Source organism: Equus quagga, chromosome 13 (genome assembly GCF_021613505.1).
Source record: "Equus quagga isolate Etosha38 chromosome 13, UCLA_HA_Equagga_1.0, whole genome shotgun sequence".
NCBI lineage: Eukaryota > Metazoa > Chordata > Mammalia > Perissodactyla > Equidae > Equus > Equus quagga.
In genome coordinates, this window is record NC_060279.1 from 37,591,193 (window position 1) to 37,598,087 (window position 6,895).

The following is a 6,895-nucleotide window of genomic DNA, read 5'->3' on the forward strand; positions in this document are numbered from 1 at the left end:
TGACCTCCTCTAGTTTTTTGGCTTTCATGGTTACCACCCTGGTCCAAGCCACCACCCGCTCTGGCCTGGACTGTTATAATAGCCTCATTCACCTTACTTTGCCTTTATACAATCCATTCTCAACACAGCAGCTAGAGTCATCAGTCAAAAAGCATTTCTGACCACATCAGCATTCCTTACAATCCTCCATTGCTCTACTGGTTTCCCATTTCACTCAGTGTAAAAGCCAAAATCCTTAAAATATCCCACAATGCCCTACGCATCACCTGGGATCCCCACCACCTCTCTGATCTTGTCTCCTTCCACTGTTCCTTGCAGTCATATAATTGCAGCTATCTTGACCTCTTTATTCTTCCACAATTCCAGGCACGCTTCATAGCACTTTCTGCTCCCTTGGTCTGGAATGTTCTACTCCTACACGGCTCATTCCATCTCTCCCTTCAGGTCTTGGCTCAAATGCTATCTTGTCAGGAAGGCTTCCCCTGCCTCCAGCAATCTTCCCCCTCCCTCCACTACACTACACCAATAGTTTTCACACATTTGGGTCTCAAGACCCCTTTACACTCTTAAAAATCAAGGGCCCCAAAGAGCTTTTTTTATGTGGGTCATATCTCTCAATATTTACCTTGTAAGAAATTAGAACATTTAAAAATACTCACGTATTCATTTAAAAACAATAGCAACCCTGACTTAAGATAAAATATTTTTAATAGAAAATAACTATATTATCCAAAGCAAAATTAGTAAGAGTACTATTTTACATTTTTACAAACCTCTTTAATGTCTGTCTTAATAGAAAATGACTGGATTTTCATATTTGCTTCTGCATCCAATCTGTTGTGATATCATGTAGCCTCTGGAAAAATCCACTGTATACTCACGAAAGAATGACAGCGAGGGCAAATAACATCTTGGTATTATTACAAAAATAGGTTTGACCTTAAGGATTCCTTAAAAGAGCTTTAGGAGTCCCTGGCCCCATTTTGAGAACTACTGTACCACACTATTTTTTTAAGAGTTCTTATCGCCATCTGACCTACTATGTATTCACTTGTTTTCTTATAGTGGTCAGTCTCCCTGCGCCAAAATGAAAACTCCATGAGGCAGAGACTTTTTCTTTTTGTCCACTGCTCTAGTCTCAGCTCCAAGATCAGTGCCTGGCACATGAGAGCCACCCAGTAAATGAATGAATGAATAAAATATGAACAAGGAACATTATCATTTTTAGGATTACCTCATCATAGAGAATGCAGTGATGCTGTAAAACATCTCATTTTCAAAATAAACAACTCCATTGCTAAATTCATCCTACAGTCACAAGTACCTCTACCTACAAATCAAGGATGTTTATTGCAGCATTTTTTCTTGTAACAGTAAAAAACTGGATGCAATGTAAAAGTCCATTAATAGGGAACTAGCAAAATTCTGTGATGTTCTACAATGAAATACTATGTGGCAATCTAAAAGAACCTGGTAAATCTGTATATGCAGATATGTATGAGCACGAAGTTATACTAAGTGGAAAAGAGCAAGGTGCAGAATAATGTGCACAGTACACCATCTGTGGTAGATAGAATAATGGCCCCCAAAGATTCCATGTCCAATCCCCAGAACTTGTCAACAGGTTAAATTATGTAGCAAAGGGGAATTAAGTTTGCAGATGGAATTAAGGTGGCTAATTGGCTGAGCTTAAAAAGGGGAGATTATCCTGGATTACCTGGATGGGCCCAATGTAATCACAAGAGTCCTTAGAAGTAGAAGTGGGAGGCGAAGAGGAGAATCAGAGGGAGAGATGGGCAGAGATGCAGCATTGTCGGCTTTGAAGATGGAGGAAGTAGTTCTCCAGAAGCTGGAAAAGGTAAGTAAAAAGGGGAAAAAACCAGTTTTCCTCCTCCTGTGTGGGGAAAAACCCAGTTCTTCCCTACTATGAGTCTCTTCCCTGTGAGTCTACTTTACTACTCACACAAAACACTTCACTTCTGACACACGTGGTCACCAGATGTATGGAAGTTTCCCCCCATATCAACAAGCAATTCTCGGACACCAGCAGGGTGTCCAAGAATACAACTCAATCCTGACACTATCTACCCGGAGTTAGCATCAGATCCCATAGGTTAAGGGCTCAGCCCCATAACACTGCCCCCCTCCCACTTCAGACACCAGTCACAAGCCCAGGTTGTCACCTGGGCTTCGATTAATTTCCTAGAGCAGCTCACGGAACTCAGGGAAATGGTTACTTAAGTTTACCATTTTATTAAAGGATATGATAAAAGACAAAGTGGACAGCTAGATGAACATGCACATAGGGTAAAGTTTGGCAGGATCCAGAGCACAGGAGCTTCTGTCCCTGTGGAGCTGAGGTGTGTCACCCTCCCAGTATTGTGTTTGCCAGCCTGGTGGCTCTCTGAATCCCACATGATTGGGATATGGAGGCTTCCTCATGTAGGCATGACCAATTATTAACTCAAATTTCCAGCTCCTCTGCCCTCTCTGGAGGATGGGGTGGGGGTGGAGATGAAAATCCCAAGCTTCTAATCATGACTTGGTCTTCCTGGTGACCAGCCCTCATGCAGGAGCCATTCAAGAGCCCACCCACAGCTGCCTCATTAGAACAAGAGATGCTCCTGGTGTTCTTATCATCTAGGAATTTACAAGGGTTTTAGGTTCCCCCCCAGGAACCAGGGGGGTAGAGACCAATATGTATATTTTCTATTATCTCACAGCAAGGAAACGGGTTCTTTCCCAGAGCCTCCAAAAAGGAACACAGCCCTACTGACACCCTGATTTTAGAACAGGGAGACCTGTGTTGGACTTCTGACCTACAGAACTGTAAGATAATAAATTTGGGTTGTTTTAAGCCACTAGGTTTGTTGCAATTTGTTACAGCAGCAATAGAAAATTAATACCACTATTTGTGTAAATTAGAAAAGTGGATATAAATAAACATATATTCAATTCAAATCTATATGCTGGTATAGATATATTACTTTCTGGAATATTAGGAAATGCTCAATAGGAACAACAAAAGACCCTGAATAGCCAGAGGAATCCTGAGGAAAAAGAACAAAGTTAGAGGTATCACACTCCCTGATTTTAAAATATACTACAAAACTATAGTAACCAAAACAGCATGGTACTGGCACAAAAACAGGCACACAGATCAATGGAACAGAATCAAGAGCCCAGAAATAAACCCACACATTTATGGACAGCTAATTTTCAACAGGGGAGCTAAGAACATACAATGGAAAAAGGAGAATCTCTTCAATAAATGGTGATGGGAAAACTGGAGAGCTACATGCAAAAGAATGAAAGTAGACCATTATCTTACACCATGCACAAAAATCAACTCAAAATGGATTGAATGCAAGACCTGAAACCATGAAACTTCTAGAAGAAAACATAGGCAGTACACTCTTCAACATGGGTCTTAGCATATTTTCAAGTACCACGTCTGACTGGGCAAAGGAAACAAAAGAAAAAATAAACAAATGGGACTAGATCAAACTAAAAAGCTTCTGCACAGCAAAGGAAGCCATCAACAAAATGAAAAGACAACCTAACAAGTGGGAGAAGATATTTGCAAATCATATATCAGATAAGGGGTTAATATTCAAAATATACAAAGAACATACGTCTCAACAACAAAAAAACCAATAACCCAGTTAAAAAGTGGGCAAAAGATCTGAACAGAGATTTCGCCAAAGAAGACACGCAGATGGCCAACAGGCACATGAAAAGATGTTCAACATCATTAGCTATCAGGGAAATGCAAATCAAAACTACAATGACGTATCACCTCACTCTGGTTAGAATGGCTGTAATTAACAAGACAGGAAACAGTGTTGGAGAGGATGTGAAGAGAAGGGAACCCTTGTACCCAGCTGGTGGGAGTGCAAACTGGTGCAGCCACTATGGAAAAGAGTACAGAGTATCCTCACAAAATTAAGAATAGATCTACCATATTATCCAGCTATTCCACTCCTGGGTATTTATCCAAAGAACTTGAAAACACAAATGCATAAAGATACACACACCCTTATGTTCATCACAGCGTTATTCACAATAGCCAAGACTTGGAAGCAACCTAGGTGCCTGCCCATCAAGGGACGAATGGATAAAGAAGATGTGGTATATATACACAATGGAATACTACTCAGCCATAAGAAATGAGGAAATCTGGCCATTTGTGACAACATGGATGGACCTTGAGGGTATTATGCTAAGTGAAATAAGTCAGAGGGAGAAAGGCAAATACCGTATGATCTCACTCATAAGTAGAAGATAAAAACGACGACAAACACATAGCAACGGAGATTGGATTGGTGATTACCAGAGAATAAGCGGGGAGGGAGGAGGGTGAAAGAGGCGATTAGGCACACTCGTGGTGATGGATGGTAATTAGTCTCTGGGTGGTGAACGTGATGCAATCTACACAGGAGTCGAAATATATTACGCTGTACACCTGAAAGTTACATAATGTCATAATCCAATGTTACTGCAATAAAAAACTAAAAATTAAAAAATAAAGGAAATGGTCAACAGCAGTTTTCTTTGGGGAGAAGGCCTAGGGTTTTAGGAGAGACTTTTGCTGTTATGCTCTTTTATTTTCTATCTTCTGTGTTGTTTTAAGCTTTTTAAATGTCCGTAATTTTTTAAAAAATCCTTTATTATGGAAATTTCCAAACATATAAAAAATAGAACAGTGCAATGATTCTGCTGTATCTAACACCAGACAAAACAATGACCAATTGTATTTCACTCATACTCCAAACCAGTCCCCTTCACCCAGGTTATTTGAGGCAAACCCCAGACATCATCTGTATATGTTTATATGTATCTCTAAATATAAGGCCTCTTATTTTCAACATTTTATTATGAAAATTTTTAAAGGTACATAAAAGTTGATTTTTTTCCAGTGAAAATTCATAGATACACACTATCTAAATTCTATAATAACATTTCATTCTATTTGCTTTGTTATATAACTATCTAGCCATCCTTCCATTGAACCATTTTATTTTTTTGATGCATTTCAGAGTGAGTAGCAGACATCAGGATACCTCACCTCTAAACCCTCTGTATGGGTATTATTAACTAGAGTTCAATCTTTATTTATAGTTTCTTTTTAAGGTAAAATTTATATCCAATGACATGCACAAATCTTAAGTGTTACCATGTGGTGAGTTTTGACAAATGCATACACCCGTGTAACCCAAACTCCTATGTCAAAATACAGAACCATCAACCCAGAAAGTTCCTATGTCCTTCCCAGTCAATCCTCATTCCCACTCCATCCCTGTGGGCAACATTGTTTTTGTTTTTTTTGTACCATACATTAATACTGCATGTTCTAGAGCCTCAAATAAATTGAATGGTACAACGTGTATTCTTTTGTGTGAACCTTCTTTCACTCAGTGTAATGTTTTCGAGATCCATTCACGTTGTTGCATGTATCAGTAGTTTGTTCCTTTCCATTGCTAAGTCGTACCCCATGGTATGAATGTAAAGTTTATCCCGACCTTTCTATCATTATGAAACGCCCCTCTTCATCTCTGGCAGTCCACTTTGTCTTGAAGTCAACTCTGTCTGATATTCCTATAGCCACTCCAGCCTTCCTCTGCTTACTGTTAGCATGGTATACATTTTTCCAAACATTACTTTCACCGAAATAGTTTTTTTAATTTGAGTTCATAATAGTTTACATCATTGTGAAATTTCAGTTGTACATTATTTCTTGTCTGTCCCTACATAGGTGCTCCCCTTCACCACTTGTGCTCACCCCCCACCCCCTTTCCCCTGGTAACCACTTAACTGTTTTCTTTGTCCATGTGCTTGTTTATATTCCACATATAAGTGAAATCATCTGGTGTTTGTCTTTCTCAGTCTGGCTTATTTCGCTTAGCATATTCCCTCCAGGTGCATCCATGTTGTTGCAAATGGGATGATTTTGTCTTTTTTTTCTGGCTGAGTAGTATTCCATTGTATATCTGAAATAGTTTTTTTGAAGATTGGCACCTGAGCTAACATCTGTTGCCAATCTTTTCTTTTTCTTCTTCTTCCCCCAAAAGCTGCCCAGTACATAGTGGTATAGTCCAGTTGTAGATCCTTCTGGTTGTGCTATGTGGGATGCTGTCCCAGCATGGCCTGATGAGCGGTGCCATGTCCGCGCCCAGGATCTGAACCGGTGAAACCCTAGGCCATCGAAGCAGAGCCTGCGAACTTAACCACTCAGCCACAGGGCCGGCGCCGACCGAAATGTTTTTATAATTAAAGTATGCCTTATTCAGATTGACTACTGACACTGTTCTTTTGACACTATCCTAGCAGGCTTTGACAGCTTCTTTCTACCTGATAGAATAAGATGTTCTAGGCTCACCTTGTATTTTTCCTGCCTGACACCTGGAAACAGCTATTACTTGAAGGATCCCTGCTTCCTTTTATTGAAAAAATGGCCCATAGAGACTATAATCTGTGCACTAGGGGGATTCATTGCTACTGAGTTGATCACTGTTTCAAGCCCTTTTCACTGAGCATGACTTTCTGTGAAAAGCATAAGGTCAGCGTCTAGATTTGCTTTTATGCAAGTGGATGTCCAGTTGTTCCAACACTATTTATTGAAACAACTATCCTTTCTCCACTGGATTGCCTTTACTCTTTTGTCAAAGATCAGTTGGCTATATTTATGTGGATCTATTTCTGGGCTCTCTATTCTGTTCCATTTATCTATGTCTATTCTTTCACCAATACCACACTGTCTTCATTAGAGTAGCTTTATATTAAATCTTGAAGTTGGGTAGCATCAGTCCTCCAACTTTGTTGTTGTTGATCTTCTTCAACACTGCGTTGGCTAATCTGGGTCTTTTGCCTCTCCATATAAACTTTAGAGTCAGTT